Below are 22,028 nucleotides of genomic sequence, written 5' to 3'. Positions count from 1 at the left end.
CACAATCTTGAAAAAACAAAGCAAAGCCAAAGGCATCACAATTCTGGACTTACAGTTACAGTACAAAGGTGTAGTAGGGAGGAGTTAAGATGGCGTGGGAGTAGGGGGTCCCTGGGCTTTCTTTGTCACTCATACTCAGATATATTGAGGTCAGATCACTTGAAACACCCAGGAAATTGATCTGTGGAGTGGCAGAAGGATCTCCACAGTTGGAGAGAGGGTGAGGTAGAGTAGTGTAGAGACTTCCAAGGATCCCTGGAAGATAACATGCCACTTCCTAAAGTACTTTTGGAAGAGGGTTCATTGCGTCTCAAAGGACAAAAGACCCTTCAGGTGCTAGCCAAAGACCTTTCATCAGCAAGGGGACAAATGTGCACCCAGAGAGAATATAACCTTTTTTTGATTTTTATAGTGTTACACCATAGATTCTATGCTCTGTGCAGTCCTGGAACTATTTTTCTGGGACAGGGGGATTCAGACACGGCATGGAAAGAGGCTCGACTACACAGGAAAGGATCAGATCTATGTAGTGCTGGGTCCTTTAAGGCCTCATGTTATGAATAGCTGGCATGTGTTGAAGAAAAAACACAGTACAGTTGTGGCACAGAGTGAGCCGACTGCCCTTGGTATCCTGTGAGGGCTTCCTGAACAATACAGGGTGGAAGATCACGGGTCTCTCAATATATATAGGAGAGGAGCCATTTTTGTCCCAACACCAACAAGATGGAATTTCAGAGAGCAACACAGCAGCTCCCAGGGGAGGCAAGACTAGCTTACACCAAACCCTGACACCCTATGCCTATCAAGTGCTTATTCACTGGGTCAATACTGACTCTGAGCCAGTGCAGCAAACCTGTCCTGCAGACCAGCACAGCCAGTACCTCCCATTTACCATGTGCACTGAAAATAGGGTGCTTCCAAATAACACCTGCAGTTTTCTCTTTCTTTTTTCTTTTGGAATCAGGTATATAGTTTCAATTTTGTTTGTTTGCTTGTTTTACTTCCATTTCTCTCTCCTCCTTTCTCTCTTTATTTTTTTATTTTTGTAATAAGGCTTTTTTTATTTTCCCCTTTACTTTCTCTAAGAATCAGCCATATTTTTTTAGATATTCTGTATGTGTGTGTGTGTTTCTTTGTTGTTGTTCCCTTTCCTTTTCTCTCCCTCCCCCTCTTTTGGATCAAGCATTTTAAAGTTTATTTATTTTGAGAGAAAAAGAGAAAGAGTGAGGGAGGGTGAGGATCCCAAACAGGATTTTCACTGTCGGTACAGAGCCTGACATGAGGTTTGATCTCACAAACCTTGAGATCATGACCTGAGGCAAAATCAAAAGTCACATGCTTAACTGACTGAGTCACACCAGCACCTTCGGATCAGAAAATTCCCCCCTTTTTCCTGGCCTACTTCACAAAAAAATAAAAGCACACCTAGTTAAAAGTCAAAAAGCCTCACTGCACCAAGGAGGATCAGCAGAGAAGTGACCAGTGGGAAAGTAAAGCCAAAATAAAACAGCCAGTTGCACAAAGCATACACCAGAAACACTTTCTGAAATGCCAGGTCCTAGACAGTTTACAACCCCTTTTTAATATAGTATTTCTCTCAGGTGTAAGAAACATAATAGGTTTCAAAACATGCAAAATACAGAAATTTAGCCAAAATTACAAGACAGAGGAAGTCTCCACAACAGAAAGGCCAAGAAGAAATCACAGCCAGAAACTTGCTTAATACAGATATAAGCCATATATTTGACCATGAATTTAGAATACCAGTCATAAGATGACTAGCTGAGTTTGAAAAAAAAGCACAGAAGAAACCAGAGAAATCCTTGCTGCAGGGATCAAAGACCTGAAAACTAAGAGTGAAATAAAAAATTCTGTAACTCAGATTCAAAACTAACTGTATACAGTCCCAACAAGGTTTGAAGAAGCTGAGGAGAGAATAGGTGATATAGAAGATAAAATTATGGAAAATAATGAAGCTGAAAAAAAGAGGGAGAGAAAACTTTTAGATCACTAAAGGAGACTTAGAGATCTTAGTGTTTCCATAAAACAAAACAGAATCTGTACCATAAGAATCACCAGTGAATGGAGGGAAGCCAGAAGATTTCTTTGAGCAAATTATAGCTGAGAATTTCCTTATATGGTGAAGGAAACAGGCACTCAAGTCCAAGAGGCACAGATAACTCCCCCTCAAATCAATAAAAACAGGGCAACACCATGTCACACCATCATAAAACTTATAAAATATAAAGGTACACAGAGAAATCTGAAAGCAGCCAGGGACAAAGTATCCTTAACCTACTACGATAGACACATAAGGTTAACAGCATGCCTGTCCACTGAAACTTAGAAGTCCAGAAGGGAGTGGCAGGAGGAATTGGCAAGAAATATTCAATATGCTGTATAGGAGATACATAATCAAGAATTCTTTATCCAGCAAAGTTGTCATTCAGAATAGGAGAGATAAAGATTTTCCCAGACAAAAGACAATAACAAAAAAGAAATAAAGAAAGAAAGAAAGAGAAAGAAAAAAGGAAGAGGAAAGGAAAGAAAAGGAAAAGAAAAGAAAAGAAAAGAAAAGGAGAAAAGAACAGAAAAGAAAAGAAAAGAAAAGAAAAAGAAAAAAAGAAAACCTAAGAGTTTGTGATCACTAAACCAGCCCTGCAAGAAATTTAAAGGAGGTCTCTTGGACTGGAGAAAGAAACAAGATCAACAATGAAATTTAGAAAGGACCAGAGAACATCATCAGATACACCAACTCCACAGGTAACAAAAAGGCACTAAATTTAAATAAACACTCTGAATATAAATGGGTTAAGTGCACCAATGAAAATACATAGGGTTTCAATGGTATTAAAAACAAACAAACAAAAACAAGAGCCCTTTATATGCGGCCTACAACAGATTCATTTTAGAGATAAATGCACCTCGAATTTGAAAGAGGGGGGATGGAAAACCACCTATCATGATAATCAACATCAAAAGAAAGTCAAAGTATCAATACTTAGACAAACCAGATTTTAAAACAAAGTCTGTAGAGGTGCCTGGGTGGCTCTTTGTTAAGAGTCCGATTTTGGCTCAGGTCATGATCTCACCATTTGTGAATTCAGGCCCCATGTCAGGCTCTGTGCAGACACCTCAGAGTCTTGAGCTTACTTCAGATTTTGTGCTTCCCTCTATCTCTGCCACTCTCCCATTCAGTCTCTGTGTCTCTCTCAAAAATAAATAAATATTTTTAAAAAAGTAAAACAAAGACTGTAACAAGAGATAAAGAATGGCATTGTATCATAAGTAAGGGGCCTCTCTATTAAGAAGATCTACCAAATGTAAATATATATGCCCCCAACTTATAGGAATGCAAATATATGAATCAATTAACAACAAACATAAAGAAACTCACTGAAAATGATACCAAAATAGTAGGATAATTTAATGCACCACTTATAGCAATGGACAGATCATCTAAGCAGAAAGCCAACAAGCAAAAATGCCTTCGAAAGACACACTGGAACAGATGGACTTAACAGATACATTCATAACATTTCATTCTAAAATAGCAGAATACATTTTTCTTTAATGCACCTGGAACATACTCCAGAATACATCCCATGTTGGTTCACAAATCAGCCCTCAATAGGCACAAAAAGGTGAGATCATATCATGGATATTTTAGGATCACAGCACTATGAAACTTGAAATCAATCACACACAAAAATTTGGAAAGCCCTCAAACTCATGGAGGTTAAAAAATATACTACCAGACCATAAATAGTTTAATGTGGAAATTAAAGAAGAAATTAAAGAAAAAAACTTCATGGAAACAAATGAAAATGCAAACACGATATTACAAACCCTCTGGGATGTAGTAAACACAGTCCTAAGGTAAAAGAAATTGCATTCAGGCCTATCTAAAGAAACAAGAAATTTCCCAATTACACAAACTTACCTTACACCTATTGGATCAAGAAAAGGAAAGGTAAATAAAGCCTAAAGCCAGTAGAGTTATGGAAATAATAAATATTAGAGCAGAAATAAATGATATGGAAACAGACAAAAAATAGTAGAACAGATAAATGAAACTAAATGCTGGTTGAAAGAAAAAACAAAAATGATAAACCCTAGCCAGACTTATCAAAAAGAAAAAAGAGAGGACCCAAATAAATAAAAGCACAAATTAAAGAGGAGAGATCACAACCAACACCACAGAAATACAAACAATTATAAGAAAATACCCAGAAAATTACATGCCATCAAACTGTGCCACCTGGAAGAAATTTACAAATTCCTACAAACACACATATTGCTAATACTGAAACAGGAAGAAATAAAAAAATTAAAAGAGACCCATGACCAGCAAAAGTGAACTAGTTATCAAAATTTCCCAAAAAACAACAGTCCTGGGCCAGATAGATACTCAGGGGAATTCTACCTGACATTTAAAGAAGAATTAATACCAACTCTTCTCAAACTGTTCCAAAAATAAAATGGAAGGAAACCTTCCAAACTCATTCTATGGAGTGAGCGTTACCTTGAATCCAAAAGCAGACGAAGACCCCACTAAAAAAGAGAATTACAGGTCAATATCTCTGATGAACATGGATGCAAAAATTCTCAACAAGATACTAGCAAATAACATTCAATATTACATTAAAATACTTATCCACCATAATCAAGTGGGATTTATTTTTGGACTGCAAGACTAGTTCCATATTCACAAATGAATCAATGTGATACACCACATTAATAAAAGAAAAGATAAGAAACATATGATCCTCTCAAAAGTTGCAGAAAATACATTTGACAAAATACAGCATCATTCCTTGATAAAAACTGTCAGAAAATAGGGATAGAAGGATAATACTTCATCATAAAAAAGGCTATATATGAAAGACCCATAGGTAGATCATCATCAATGGAAAAAAAAAAAAAAAAACTGAGATCTTCCCCCACTAAGGTCAGGAACATGACAGGATGTCCACTCTTACCACTGTTGTTCAATATAATACTGGAAACTGTAGCATTAGCAATTAGACAACACAAAGAACTAAAATTTGTACGAATTGACAAAGAAGAACTCAAACTTCTATTCTCCAAAGATGACATGATACATCACATGGAAAACCCGAAAGCCTCCAACAAAAAACCTAGACCTGATACATGAGTTCAACAAAGCTGCAAGATATAAAGTCAATGCATGGAATTTGGTTGCATTTCATTACACCAATAATGAGGCAGCAGAAAGATAAATCAAAGAATTCCATTTACAAATGCACCAAAACCAATAAGGAACCTAGGAATAATCTTAACAAAAAAGGAAAAAAAAATTCTTTATGCTTAAAACTATAGAAAGTTTATGAAAGAAATTGAAATAGAAGCAAAGAAATGGAAAAACATTCTATTCTCATGGATTGGAAGAACAAATATTGTTAAAATGTCGATAGTGCCCAAAGCAATCTACCCATTAAATACAATACTCCTCAAAATACACCAGCATCTTTGCAGAGCTAGAGGAAACAATTCTTTTTGTTTTGTTTTGTTTTTGAATACTTCATTTATCTTTAGTCGAATAAGATGATGCCTTTTTTCTTTTTTGTTAAACTAATTTTATTTATTTATTTATTTATTTATTTATTTATTTATTTTTCATTCTAATTAATAATTTTAAAATTTAAATCCAAGTTAGTTAGTATATAGTGCAACAATGATTTCAGGAGTAGATTCCTTAACGTCCCTTACCCATTTAGCCCATTCCCCATCCCACCACTCCTCCAGCAACCCTCTGTTCCTTCTCTATATTTAAGAGTCTCTTATGTTTTTGTCTCCCTCCCTGATTTTATATTGTTTTTATATTTTTCCCTTCCCTATGTTCATCTGTTTTGTATCTTAAATTCTCCATATGAGTGAAGTCATGATATTTGTCTTTCTGTATTTTCACTTAGCATAATACCCTCTAGTTCTATCCATATAGTTGCAAATGGCAAGATTTAATTTGTTTTGATTGCTAAGTAATACTCCATTGTATATATACCACATCTTCTTTATCCATTCATCCATCTATGGACATTTGGACTATTTCCATACTTTGGGTATTGTTGATAGTGCTTCTATAACATTGGGGTGCATGTGTCCCTTCAAAACAGCATACCTGTATCCCTTGGATAAATACCTAGTGGTGCAATTGCTGGGTCATAGGGTAGTTTCATTTTTAGGTTTTTGAGGAATCCCCATACTGTTTTCCAGAGTGACTACAACAGTTTTACAGTCCCACCAGCAGTGGAAAAGAGATCCTCTTTCTCTGCATCCTCACAAACATCTGTAGCCTGGGTTGCTAATGTTAGCCATTCTGACAGGTGTAAGGTGGTATCTCATTGTGGTTTTGATTTGTATTTCTCTGATGACTGATGTTGAGCATTTTTTCATGTGTCGGTTGGCCACCTGTATGTCTTCTTTGGAGAAGTCTTTATTCATGTCTTCTTCCCATTTCTTCACTAGATTATTTGCTGTTTGGGTGTTGAGTTTGAGAAGTTCCTTACAGATATTGGATACTAACACTTTCTCTGATATGTCATTTGCAAATATCTTCTCCCATTCCATCGGTTGCCTTTTAGTTTTTCTGATCATTACTTTTGCTTTGCAGAAGCTTTTTATTTTGATGATGTCCCCATAATTCATTTAGCTTTTGATTCCCTTGCCTCTGGAGACGTGTTGAGTAAGAAGTTGCTGTGGCTAAGATCAAAGTGTTTTTTGCCTGCTTTGTCCTCTAATATTTTGGTGGCTTTCTGCCTTCTATTTAGGTCTTTAATCCATTTTGAGTTTATTTTTGTGTATGGTGTGAGAAAGTGGTCCAGGTTTTTTTTTTTTTTTTTTTTCATGCTGCTCTCCAGTTTTCCCAGCACCATTTGCTGGAGAGACTATCTTTATTCTACTGGATATTCTTTCCTGCTTTGTCAGCGATTAGTGGGCCATACGTTTGTGGGTCCATTTCTGGGTTCTGAATTCTGTTAAATTGACCTATGTGTCTGTTTTTGTTCCAGTACCATACTGCCTTGATGATTACAGGTTTGTAATACATCTTGAAATTCGGGATTGTGATGCCTCTAGCTTTGTTTTTCTTTTTCAAGATTGCTTTGGCTATTTGGGGTCTTTTCTGGTTCCATAAAAATTTTAAAATTGTTTGTTATAGCTCTGTGAAGAATGCTGGTGTTATTTTGATAGGTATTGCATTCAATATGTAGATTGCTTTGAGTAGTATCAATATTTTCACAATATTTGTTTTCCCAATCCAGGAGCATGAAATATGTTTCCATTGTTATGTGTCTTGTTCCATTTCTTTCATAAGTTTTCTGTAGTTTTCAGTGTATAGATTTTTCACCCTTTTAGTTAGGTTCATTCCCAGGTATTTTATGGGTTTTGGTGCAATTGTAAATGGGACCCATTCCTTGATTTATATTTTTGTTGCTTCATTATTGGTGTATTGGAATGCAACCAATTTCTGTGTATTGATTTTATGTCCTGCAACTTTGCTGAATTCATGGATCAGTTCTAGCAGTTTTTTGGTGGAATCCTTTGGGTTTTCCATGTAAAGTATCATGTCATCTGTGTAGAGTAAAAATTTGACTTCCTCCTGAGTGATTGGATGTCTTTTATTCCTTTGAGTTTTCTGGTTGCAGAGGCTAAGACTTCCAATACTATTTTGAATACCAGTGGCAAGAGTTGACATCACTGTCATGTTCATAGCCTTAGAGGAAAAGCTTTCAATTTTTCCCCATTGAGAATGATATTAGAGTGGGTCTTTCATATATGGCTTTTATGATCCTGAGGTGTTATCCTTCTATCCCTACTTTCTTGAAGGTTTTTATAAAGAAAGGATGCTGTATTTTGTCAAATATGTTCTCTTCATCCATTGAGAGGATCATGTGGTTCTTGTCCTTTCTTTTATTGTTGTGATGTATCACATTGTTTTGTGGATATTGAGCCAGCCCTGCATCCCAGGTATAAATACCACTTCATCGTGGTGAATAATTCTTTTAATGTATTGTTGGATCCAAGTAGCTAGTATCTTGCTGAGGATTTTTGCATCCATGCTCATCAAGGAAATTGGTCTATTCTCTTTTTTAGTGAGGTCTTTGTCTGGTTTTGGAATCAATGTAATGCTGGCTTCACAGAATGACTTTGGATGTTTTCCTTCCATTTCAATTTTTTGAAACAGCTTCAAAAGAATAGGTGTTAACTCTTCTTTAAATGTTTGGTAGAATTCCCCTGGAAAGCCATCTGGCCCTGGACTCTTGTTTTTTGGCAGATTTTTGATTACTAATTCGATTTCTTTACTGGTTATGGGTCTGTTCAAATTTTCTATTTCTTCCTGTTTCAGTTTTGGTAGTGCATATGTTTCTAGGAATTTTCCCATTTCTTCCAGGTTGCCCATTTTATTGGCATATACCTGCTCATAATATTCTCTTATTATTGTTTTTATTTCTGCTGTGTTGGTTGTGTGCATTTATCCTCTTTCATTCTTGATTGTATTTATTTGGGTCCATTCCTTTTTCTTTTTGATCAAACTGGCTAGTGGTTTATCAATTTTGTTAATTCTTTCAAAGAACCAGCTCCTGGTTTCATTCATCTTTTCTACTGTATTTTTTTTATTTCAATAGCATTTATTTATGTTCTAATCTTTAATATTTCCTGTCTTCTGCTGGTTTTGAGTTTTAATTTCTGTTTTTTTGTTCCAGCTAGTTAACATGTAAGTTTAGGTGTGCATCTGAGACATTTCTTCCTTCTTTGGGAAGGCCTGCATTGCTATATACTTTCCTCTTGTGACTGACTGCCTTTGCTGGTCCCAGAAGTTTTGGGCTGTGTTGTTATCTTTTTCATTGGCTTACGTGTACTTTTTAATTTCCTCTTTAACTTCTTGTTTACCCATTCATTCTTTAGTAGGATGTTCTTTATTCTCTAATTATTTATCTTTCCAAATTTTTTTCTTGTGGTTGATTTCGAGTTTCATAGTGTTGTGGTCTGAAAATGTGTACAGTATGATCTCCATGGTTTTGTACTTGTTGAGGGCTGATTTGTGTCCCAGTATGTGATATATCCTGGAGAATGTTCCATGTACACTGAAGAAGAATGTGTATTTCACTGCTTTAGAATGAAATGTTCAGAATATATCTGTTAAATCCATTTGTTCCAGTGTGTCATTCACTGCCATTGTTTCCTTGTTGATTTTCTGTTTAGATGATCTGTCCATTGCTGGAAGTGGGGTTGTTGAAGTCCCCTATTATTATAGTATTATTATCAATGAATGTCTTTATATTTGTGATTAATTGATTTATATATTTGGGTGCTGTCACATTTGGAACATAAACGTTTACAATCGTAAATATCAAATCTTCCTGAATACTAAACTATTGAACCTGGAGTGTCCTTGGCATCATAGATTTCAAATATATTTAGATAAAGTAAGATATAATTTGAAGTTACATGTAAGTTAAATTATACTTGTTTGTGACATAAGTAAATATTCTGTCATATGAATTAAAGCAAAAATATCCAGTTTTGGTATAAATATTTCATGAATAAGTAGTTATAAATTGATTGTAATGTATTCACACTTTTGAAACACATTTCTATCCTTTTATCAGAACAAATTACCACCAACACACTGACAGTGGCATAGACATTAGACACAAGCTTCTGGAAATCTAGGATGACTGGATCATATGTCCATAACAGAGTTGCAGAGAAAGAGATGATGGCATCCACCCAGTACATGGCCACAAAGAAACTCAGCCAAAACAGTACATTCTGGGTGGTCTTTCTCACTGGGGAGACTCTTGAGGAGAGGCTGGTGCTGTGATGGTGGTGGCACCACCTCTGATGCCTGGACAAGGGAATCATCATGTATGCACTAGAGAGTAGCATGACTCCTATGAAGAAACATCCCTGGATAATGTCAGTGTGAGAAGTAGAACCCTGATGATGGACCTTATGGGGAAAATGAGCAGTATTTACTAACATTCAGTAGATTATTCTAGGTCACATTAGAAGAAGAAGCAGCAATATACAAGATACAGTTACTATTGAGAGACAAACCGAGAAACCATAAGATGATAAATGAATGGAAGATGTACTTTGTGTATTTAGGTTTAAAACTGGCCAACCGGGAGGTACTGAGGCTGATGATAATGGCCTGGAGGAAGCTCAGAAGGCAGATGGTCCTCATGCAGGGGCCCCCCATTACTCTGATCATGCAGAATAAAGTCTTATATTTTAAATCATTCAGAAAGTTCAGTGATTCCAACACGGTTGTACACAATAAAAACAATGCAATGGAGAGTTTCATTATGCGGCCAAAGGCCAAATGACAAGTGATTAGGTCAGTGGGCTTAGACCTGTGATCCAGAGGATCATGAAAACGTGGAAGAGAAAGAGGAAGGTGTTGGTGGAAATTCCAATGCCTACTGGTAAAAATTGGCATATTTTAATAGTCAAATGAATGGAAGATGGGATCATGATAGGTGCAAAAACATATTTATCTGGAAAAAATAGACCTCACATGATCATTGTAATTAACTTTGTTGCCATACTCATCACCACATCACAGTTTTCATTTTAACCAAATCTATTTTACAAAATCAATGTAAAACCTATGTTGTATGAAGTCTTAAAATAGTCTCAACATAATTTGCACACCAATTTGAGTGTGAATGTATTTTATAGTCATACATATCTATCTGACATCTATCTATCTATCATCTATATATCTATCTAAAATCTATCATCATATGTATTATCTAACAAGGGAGAGAGGGGGAAAGATGAAAAAGAGAGGGTGGGAAAGAGAGATAATACACACAACATAACCAAAATCATGGCAGGACAATGTACCCATTTCTCTTGCTCCAATGTACATGCATTTCTTTTGCTTTCTGTTCTGCATTACCCTGACTCATATTCAGCATGAAGAATACTAATAGCCATATAAAGAATGCATAGGTATTTTTTCTTTATAATTGAACTGTTGTAAATTTTATGCTAATGGGGAAAGAATTACCAAACAATTGAGAAAAAAAAATATCCAAGTGTGTTTTCCATCACATACTATCACTTTCTATTCTTCATCCTTAAATATTTAGAGACCGTTGTGAAACATTTGTCATAACCTGACAATTCATCATAATCTCACTTTAAAATCAGATAATTATTAAACGTCCTTCTATCTAAAACTGTAATTCTCATTGTCATACAAGCTAATGTATTCATAGCATGGATGTGAATATTTGGTTGTAGACACACAATTGGGGTGAGAATTACAAAATTGATTCAACTTGAACATGGCTCACTCCCCTTTATTGTCAATTAAAGAGATTCATTTTGTAATCTCTTTTTATATCGGTAAGGAATTGCCAAAGACTAGATATCAATTTTCTAGAAAAGAAGAGGACAAACACACGATTCTCCACTTTGTGACATTCACAAATTTGTATTAAATGTTTATATGAAGATCATTTCATGGGACTCCATTAATAAAAGGATATATTCCCATGCTTTTAATGCTGCTACATTTGGGGGAAGATGGCAGCGTAGGAGGATGCTGGGCTTACCACGTCCTGCTGATGATTTAAATTCCACCTACACCTGCCTAACCCCAGAAAACCGCCAGAAGACTAGCAGAATGGAGTCTCCAGAGCCAAGCACAGACAAAAGGCCCATGGAAGAGGGTAGGAAGGGCAGAGTCGGGGTGCGCGATACACGGACTGGCGGGAGGGAGCTGGGGCAGAGGGGCAGCCCACTGGCAAAGCAGAGCCCCTGAGTCTGGCTTGCAAAAGTGGAGGGGCTGGATGGAGTGTGTTTTGACAACAAGCGGGACTTAACATCTGGAAGCTTATAAGCTACCAGCTCTGCTCGGAGAACGGGAGGGCTGGAAGACAACAGGAGAGAGAGTTGTTGAGCCCTGAACAGAGAGCAGCTTGGCGGGGAACAAAGGCGCTTGCCAGTGCCATCTCCCTTGCCCATCCCCCAACCAAAATCCCAAAGGGAACCAGTTCCTGCAAGGGAACTTGCTTAAATTGCGTAAACACCCAATGCAGTGATTCTGCACATCCATCCCTCCAGGGGGTCAGACTCCCGGTGCCTCAGGGCCCCTCCCAAAGTGGATCTCCGAAAGAAAAGCGAGCTAAGCCTGCACTTCCCTCCCCTGTGCACCTTGCCAATCTACACCAATTAATACGCCAGATCCCCAGCACCACAAGCCTGGCAGTGTGCAAGTAGCCCAGACAGGCCACGCCACCCCACAGTGAATCCCGCCCCGAGGAGAGGGAAAGAGAAGGCACACACCAGTCTGACTGTGGCCCCAGTGGTGGGCTGGGGGCAGACATCAGGTCTGACTGCGGCACTGCCCACCAACGCAAGTTATTCAAGACAGCACAGGGGAAGTGCCCCGCAGTTCCACACCACTCTAGGGACTATCCAAAATGATGAAACGGAAGAATTCCCCTCAAAAAAAAATCCAGGAAATAATGACAGCTAATGAACTGATAAAAGACGATTTGAACAATATAACAGAAAGTGAATTGAGAAGAATAGTCATAAAATTAATCACTGGGCTTGAAAACATTACAGAGGAGAGCAGAGAATCCATTGTTACAGAGATCAAGGGACTAAGGAACAGCCAGGAGGAGGTAAAAAAATGCTATTAATGAGCTGCAGAATAAAATGGAGATGACCACAGCTCGGACTGAAGAGGCAGAGGAGAAAATAGGTGAATTAGAAGATAAAATTATAGAAAAAGAAGAAACTGAGAAAAAGAGAGATAAAAAAATCCTGGAGTAAGAGGGGAAAATTAGAGAAAAAAGTGATGCACTAATGAGAAATAATATATGCATATTTGGTATTCCGGAGGAGGAAGAGAGAGGGAAAGGTGCTGAGGTGTACTTGAAGAACTAATAGCTGAGAACTTCCCTGATCTGGGGAAGGAAAAAGGCATTGAAATCCAAGAGGCACAGAGAACTCCTTTCAGATGTAATTTGAATCAATCTTCTGCATGACATATCATAGTGAAACTGGCAAAATACAAGGATAAAGAGAAAATTCTGAGAGCAGCTAGGGATAAACATGCTCTAACATATAAAGGGAGACCTATAAGACTCATGACCAATCTCTCTACTGAAACTTGGCAGGTCAGAAAGGAATGGCAGGAGATTTTCAATGTGTTGAACAGAAAAAAATATGCAGCTGAGAACCCTTTATCCAGCAAGTCTGTCATTTAGAATAGAAGGAGAGATAAAGGTTTTCCCAAACAAACAAAAACTGAAGGAATTCGTCACCACTAAACCAGCCCTACGGGGGATCCTGTGAGACAAAGTATTAGAGACATCGCTACAAGCATGAAACCTATGGACATCACAATGACTCTAAACCCATATCTTTCTATAATAACACTGAATGTAAATGGACTAAATGTGCCAACCAAAAGAAATAGGGTATCAGAATGGATAAAAAAATAAGACCCATTCTATTTGCTGTCTACAAGAGACTCATTTTAGATCTCAGGACACAGTCAGATTGAGAATGAGGGGATGGAGAACTATTTATCATGCTACTGGAAGTCAAAAGAAAGCTGGAGTAGCCCTACTTATATCAGACAAACTAGACTTTAAATTAAAGGCTGTAACAAGAGAGAAGAAGGGCATTATATAATAATCACAGGGTCTATCCATCAGGAAGAGCTAACAATTATAAATGTCTATGCGCCGAATATGGGAGCCCCCAAATATATAAAACAATTACTCACAAATATAAACAACTTATTGATAAGAATGTGGTAATTGCAGGGGTCTTTAATACCCCACTTACAAAAATGGATAGATCATCTAGACACACTGTCAATAAAGAAGCAAGGGCCCTGAATGATACATTGGATCAGATGGGCTTGACAGATATATTTAGAACTCTGCATCACAAAGCAACAGAATATACTTTCTTCTCGAGTGCACATGGAACATTCTCCAAGACAGATCACATTCTGGGTCACAAAACAGCCCTTCATAAGTATAAAAGAATTGAAATCATACCATGCATACTTTCAGACCACAATGCTATGAAGCTTGAAATCAACCACAGGAAAAAGTCTGGAAAACCTCCAAAAGCATGGAGGTTAAAGAACACCCTACTAAAGAATGAGTGGGTCAACCAGGCAATTAGAGAAGAAATTAAAAAATATATGGAAACAAACGAAAATGAAAATACAACAATCCAAACGCTTTGGGATGCAGCGAAGGCAGTCCTGAGAGGAAAATACATTGCAATCCAGACCTATGTCAAGAAACAAGAAAAATCCCAAATACAAAATCTAACAGCACACCTAAAGGAAATAGAAGCAGAACAGCAAAGACACCCTAAACCCAGCAGAAGAAGAGAAATAATAAAGATCAGAGCAAAAAAGAACAATATAAAATCTAAAAAAAACTATAGAGCAGATCAATGAAACCAAGAGTTGGTTTTTTTGAAAAAAATAAACAAAATTGACAAACCTCTAGCCAGGCTTCTCAAAAAGGAAAGTGAGATGACACAAATAGATAAAATCATGAATGAAAATGGAATTATTACAACCAATCCCTCAGAGATACAAGCAATTATCAGGGAATACTATGAAAAATTATATGCCAACAAATTGGACAACCTGGAAGAAATGGACAAATTCCTAAACACCCACACACTTCCAAAACTCAATCATGAGGAAATTGAAAGCTTGAACAGACCCATAACCAGCGAAGAAATTGAATCAGTCATCAAAAATCTCCCAACAAATCAGAGTCCAGGACCAGATGGCTTCCCAGGGGAGTTCTACCAGACATTTAAAGCAGAGATAACACCTATTCTTCTCAAGCTATTCCAAAAAATAGAAAAGGAAGGAAAACTTCCAGACTCATTCTATGAAGCCAGTATTACTTGGATTCCTAAACCAGACAGAGACCCAGTAATAAAAGAGAACTACAGGCCAATATCCCTGATGAATATGGATGCAAAAATTATCCATAAGATACTAGCAATTCGAATTCAACAGCATATAAAAAGAATTATTCACCATGATCAAGTGGGATTCATTTCTGTGATGCAGGGCTGGTTCAACATTCGCAAATCAATCAATGTGATACATCACATTAATACAAGAAAAGGTAAGAACCATATGATCCTGTCAATCGATGCAGAAAAGGCCTTTGACAAAATTCAGCAACCTTTCTTAATAAAAACCCTCGAGAAACTCGGGATAGAAGGAACATACTTAAACATCATAAAAGCCATTTATGTAAAGCCCACAGCTAACATCATCCTCAATGGGGAAAAACTGAGAGTTTCCCCCTGAGATCAGGAACATGACAGGGATGTCCACTCTCACCGCTGTTGTTTAACATAGTGTTGGAAGTCCTAGCATCACCAATCAGACAACAAAAGGAAATCAAAGGGATCAAAATTGGCAAAGATGAAGTCAAGCTTTCACTTTTTGCAGATGACATGATATTATACATGGAAAATCCGATAGACTCCACCAAAAGTCTGCTAGAACTGATACATGAATTTAGCAAGGTTGCAGGATACAAAATCAATGCACAGAAATCAGTTGCAGTCTTATACACTAATAAAGAAGCAACAGAAAGACAAATAAAGAAACTGATCCCATTCACAATTGCACCAAGAAACATAAAATACCTAGGAATAAATCTAACCAAAGATGTACAAGATCTGTATGCTGAAAACTATAGAAAGCTTATGAAGGAAATTGAAGAAGATATAAAGAAATGGAAAAACATTCCATGCTCATGGATTGGAAGAATAAATATTGTCAAAATGTCAATACTACCCAAAGCTATCTACACATTCAATGCAATCCCATCAAAATTGCACCAGCATTCTTCTCAAAACTAGAACAAGCAATCCTAAAATTCATATGGAACCACAAAAGGCCCCAAAGAGCCAAAGTAATTTTGAAGAAGAAGGCCAAAGAAGGAGGCATCACAATCGCAGATTTTAGCCTCTACTACAAAGCTGTAATCATCAAGACAGCATGGTATTGGCACAAAAATAGACACATAGACCAATGGAATAGAATAGAAACCCAGAACTAAACCCACAAAAGTATGGCCAATTCATCTTTGACAAAGCAGGAAAGAACATCCAACGGAAAAAAGAGAGTCTCTTTAAAAAATGGCGCTTGGGGAACTGGACAGCAACATGCAGAAGATTGAAACTAGACCACTTTCTTACACCATTCACAAAAATAAACTCAAAATGGATAAAGGACCTGAATGTGAGACAGGAAACCATCAAAACCCTAGAGAAGAAAGTAGGAAAAGACCTCTCTGACCTCAGCCGTAGCAATTTCTTACTTGACACAACCCCAAAGGCAAGAGAATTAAAAGCAAAAATGAACTACTGGGACCTTATGAAGATAAAAAGCTTCTGCACAGCAAAGGAAACAATCAACAAAACTAAAAGTCAACCAACGGAATGGAAAGATATTTGCAAATGACATATCGGACAAAGGGCTAGTATCCAAAATGTATAAAGAGCTCATCAAACTCCACACCAAAAAAACAAATAACCCAGTGAAAAAATGGGCAGAAAACATGAACAGACACTTCTCTAAAGAAGACATCTGGATTGCCCACAGGCCATGAAATGATGCTCAACGTCACTTCTCATCAGGGAAATACAAATCAAAACCACACTCAGATATCACCTCATGCCAGTCCGAGTGGCCAAAATTAACAAATCAGGAGACTATAGATGCTGGAGAGGATGTGGAGAAATGGGAACCGTCTTGAACTGTTAGTGGGAATGCAAGTTGGTGCAGCCACTCTGGAAAACAGTGTGGAGGTTCCTCAAAAAATTAAAAATAGACCTACCCTATGACCCAGCAGTAGCACTGCTAGAAATTTACCCAAGGGATACAGGAGTACTGATGCATAGGGGCACTTGTACCCCAATGTTTATAGCAGCATTCTCAACAATAGCCAAATTATGGAAAGAGCCTAAATGTCCATCAACTGATGAATGTATAAAGAAATTGTGGTTTATATACATAATGGAGTACTACATGGCAATGAGAAAGAACGAAATATGGCCCTTTGTAGCAACGTGGATGGAACTGGAGAGTGTGATGCTAAGTGAAATAAACCATACAGAGAAAGATACCATATGTTTTCACTCTTATGTGGATCCTGAGAAACTTAACAGAAACCCATGGAGGAGAGGAAGGAAAAAAAAAGAGGTTAGAGTGGGAGAGAGCCAAAGCATAAGAAACTCTTAAAAATGGAGAACAAACTGATGGTTGATGGGGGGTGGGAGGGAGGGGAGGGTGGGTGATGGGTATTGAGTAGGGCTTCTTTTGGGATTAGCCCTGGGTGTTGTATGGAAACCAATTTGACAATAAATTTCATGTATTGAAAAAATAATAAAAAAAAAAACACTATTAGCAAGGGGAAAAAATGCTCCTACAAAAACCTACTCATTATCATATCTGATCAGGATATTAGACCACTCTGTGAAATATACATGAATACTTTTGCAATAATTTTATCATGGTATTTGCCATGTATACATGCGTAATTATTTATCTAATTAATGTGATCCAGGGCTTAAATTTTTTAACTGTATTACTCATTTTGTTTATTTTTCTCCTGAAAGAGTGCTTACTTTTGTTTGCAGTGAAGAAATTTTGAGAGTCAGTGTTCTTGGCTGAGACTTAGAATGTCATTGCTGAGGTAAAGCATTGCTTTATAATTGCCTGATATATGTGATTTTATAAAATAATAATTTATAAAACAAATCTTTGATTAAATGGCTATAACTATTTTTCCAAATGTTTAATCTATGATATGACAAATTTATCTTCAATTCTCTTAATCACTATTAGCAGCCACAAATATATATCTCTATTCACAGAACACTTGGGTTCTGCTGTCATGTTGGACCCCAGAGAGTAGGATAATATTGGCTTAGAGGCACAATGATATCCAAAGCTTAGGGTCAGCAATCCAGTATGATAAAACATCATTTGGTGTTGGCCACTAATATATGTGTAATTATTCAATAACTGTATATGTAAATCATTTTAAAGATACAAAGTATGTATTCAAAATCATATACCAAAATAGATAATAGAATACATTCAATAAAATGACATAGATAAAAATTATAATGTTAAAATTTACCAGATCATGGCATATGTGGTTGGCCATGTCTAGTTCATGCCTGCTTTGTATAAATGGTTATAAATTGAAAAAGTGTATTCCTGAATTTTTTTCCACTGACAATCTTGAGGGCTTGAGTGCTGAGCCTGGACAGGAAAATGCCATGCTTCCCATAGATTCAAGGTGAGCAATAAAATGTAAGTTAAATTCGATTATCAAGCATATGATACGTACTTTTTTAGTATATGTATGTCCCAACTATCACATACACATATTACATGTAAGTAAGTAAACATAGTAGAGTGGTACAACAAGTTGTTGGATTTCTGAATTTCAAACTACTCTATATTTTATGTTTATATTTGGTAAATCTGGCAACATTACCATGGAAAAATTATGGTATTTTTTAAAACATTGATTGTATCAGTAGAAATGAAATATTAAAATCTAAAGAATTGATAGGCTGGTGATAGTGCAAACGGAAACTTGGTCCCAGCTTAAATCTTGACAACTTATAAGTCTAAAAGTACATCTCAGCCAGTCACTCTGAGAAAAGGGAGCTGGATTTTCCTGGGTTGAGGATGAAATCCCTGAGCAGTCTCAGTAGGCAGTTACTACAGCTGAAGTTCCTCCTCATTTTTATATTCTCATTTCAGGCTATTCTCAATATTATTTTTAATATTTAAACCCCAATTATGCACTTAGTCATAGATGATAGTGGGCAAATATCACCATTAAATAAACCTGAGACAAACATTCATCTTAAATTATTTGGAATGACATCAAATGTCTGAAATACTAAGGTGTAATGAAAGGAAGAAATAATTTATAAGAATCCAAGTGATATAACTCAGTAGATTATATGTTATTTAGAAGAAAGTAAAGTTTAATACAATGTATTTCCTCATATTTATAAAATATTTTGCATTTAGAATTATATTTTAATACATTATAAAATATGTACTTCCCAGTCTGAAACACAGACATACACACATTCACATACACACCATCTATATAATCTATATGACAAAATCACATCTTATCTTTGTTTTATTATTGCATTAGTAAATAACATCATTATCCCCATTAATTTTACCATATTCTATAAAAAAATTTCAAATCCCATAACTAGTTATTGATAGCATAAAGTCATTATGTGAATTGGAAGTGACAAGGTGCAGGTAAGTTGATTTGTTCAGTGGTGATAGTGACACCATGAGAAACGGAGCTAGCAATTTCAAAAAGAAAAAAAAAAACTTTTTGAATAGATGAGTTCTATGCAAATGTTTTTGTAAAATGTAAAAATGCCAAAATAACAAGTATGTTAATCATCAGATACCACTGAATAACTGAAAAGCATCTACTGTTTTTTGGCAATTGTACACTGGAGATGAAAACAATGCTGACTGATGAAGACATCATTCTTTTAAAGCATTTACTTTTCAGCAATATTGGAAGAAAAGCCTAAGCAATGAAAGTGAGAAAAACTAAAAAGCATTCAAATTCAAATTGAACATCACAAAAATAAAAATATCATTCCAGAATCTATAAATTTCTAAATTTATGTAATAAATAAATGTAAATTTAAATAAACAAACATAAATTTAACTTTATAAATTTATATAATTTAATAACTTTAACTAAATTTACCTTTAATCTGGTTATATCAACTGGTGATAGTTATAATTCAATAACATATACAACCAAAATATGAGTATTGAATTCTATGACTTTAACAAAGAAATTCTCCCTTAATTCACCTCCCATATGACTCTTGACCACTCACTGGTAATGAAGCTGAGAAAAACTCAACTGAGACTTTAGAGTGAGTCTGATTGTATGAGATGGGACTACAAGAAGTGGTTATTGGGAAGGGATGTCCTCAGCTCATCTCTATACCCATAAGTGTCATATTGCCAATAGAAGCAGGACAGCCCTATCTTTGGGATATTATATGAAGGAGAGACACCACAGAGAAAACTGAAATTACCTAATTCCTGGATAATAGTAGATGAGAAACACCTGGCTTCCAACATTTTGTTTATGTAAAATATTTTTCATAGATAACCCTTCTGGTGAGTTGTATGGAACCTGTCATCCAACCAAAAGTCTTTCGGTAACGCTAATTTTGAATGAGTAAAACACCATGTCAGATTTCCCAAGGTATCTCAGATGGTGCAAGAGCTTTGACAGTCTTCACTTGTGTTCTAAATTGGTTTCAGGTGCATAGCTAGATGACACAGAACATTTGTGGGACTGAGTAAAATTTCTCCTCCACTTCACTTAGGTGAAGTAATCTTCATAGGGGACTCAGCAATGTGCCCAGTCACATGTATGGTTAGAAAATTGTAGCTTGCCTTCTAGCATTGAATCCCACACCTGTTTGGCCAGGTGCACTTAGTAAATGTTAAAAGTGAATCCCCATTCAAGCAGGTTTAGGATTAATATATACATCCCCTTGCCAAGGTATTTTATTTGACTTACAAGCTCCTGTAGTGGTGTATTCCATCTCCCCTGACCCTCCATCTCCTCAGTTGTTTCTTCTCAGGGCTTTTTTATTTCACACATACAGCAAAACGGAAACAACTCTAGAAACCTACAAATTATTCACTTTTGTGACACCTGTCAACAGCAGCATTTTATAGCTAAGCTTTACCTTAATCATTATCATGATTGCTGTAGTCATGGTCCATTTTTAAAAATTATTTAAATCCCAATTTTTTAAATATACAGTGTAATATTAATTTTAAGTATACAATTTTGTCATCCAACACTTCCATACCTCACCCAGTTCTCATCACAAATGCACTCCTTTATCAAACAACATCTAGTATTCGAGTAGCAAATTTTGTAAACTAGTAATAAGGCTGTGTCTATATGATTTCTACTATAAGACATTTTGGATAAAGAAAAACTACAAAGAAAGTAAAAAGTCCAGTGGTTTCAAAAAAAAGAGAGGGAGGAATATTTGGAACATAGAGAACTTTTAGAACAATCAGAATATTCGGTTTAATTCTATAATTATGCATACAACTCAATATAATTTTCTCCAAACACTCCAAAAATGTGCAGCACTAAGAATGAGCAATAATGTAAACTCTGGACTTTGGTTGATTAAAATGCATCAATATAGGCTTATCAATTGTAAATAATGTATCACTCTGGTAGGGTATGTTGATTCTGGAGGATGCTTTGTATGTGTGGAAGCAGAGAGTATGCTGAAATTCTCTATAATTTGCTCTCAGTTTATGTGTGAATAAAATTACTTTTGGAATATAAGATCTTAAACATGTAAGCTGCATTACATAATCACATGAGGAAGGGTCTCTCCATCAGCAACACATGCTATCTGAGTATGCATCAGGCCATCAACAACACCCCCAGCATTTTCTTGTTATGAAATTTAAACAATAATCCACAGTTTTAAAATATAAACTAAAAGAAATAGAAAATAGCAATGAAATCAAGATGTATTTCTTTAAGGGGGTAAACACAACTGAAAAAAATCAGCCAGACTTATAAAAAAAGAGAACTCAAATAAATAAAATCAGAAATAAAGGAGATGAAATAATAACAGAAACATAGAAATGCAAAGAATTATAAAATAATGTAGAGAAAAATTATGTGCCAACAAATGGAAAAACTTGAAGAAGAAATGTATAATTGTTCCAAACAGAATCAGAAAGAAGTGCAATATTTTAACAGAGTGGTTATTAGTAATGAAATTGAATAAGTAATAATAAAAGAAAAACAGAGCAAATTCCAGGATCATATAGCTTGACAGGTGAATTCCATCAATATTAAAGCAGAATTAATAATATTCTCAAGGTATTCAAAAAAAATAGA

General features: G+C 36.0%; 1 pseudogene; it reads right to left on the bottom strand.

The window, feature by feature from the left end:
* Positions 1-9,574: 9,574 nt before the first annotated feature.
* LOC132680516 (vomeronasal type-1 receptor 90-like) lies at positions 9,575-10,503 on the bottom strand (annotated as a pseudogene).
* Between the last annotated feature and the right edge of the window lie 11,525 nt (positions 10,504-22,028).

This window comes from Panthera onca, chromosome A1 (assembly GCF_046562875.1).
Source record: "Panthera onca isolate mPanOnc1 chromosome A1, mPanOnc1 haplotype 2, whole genome shotgun sequence".
Classification (NCBI taxonomy): Eukaryota; Metazoa; Chordata; class Mammalia; order Carnivora; family Felidae; genus Panthera; species Panthera onca.
Note: the sequence above shows the minus strand (reverse complement) of the source record. Positions and strands in the feature narration are given on the sequence as shown.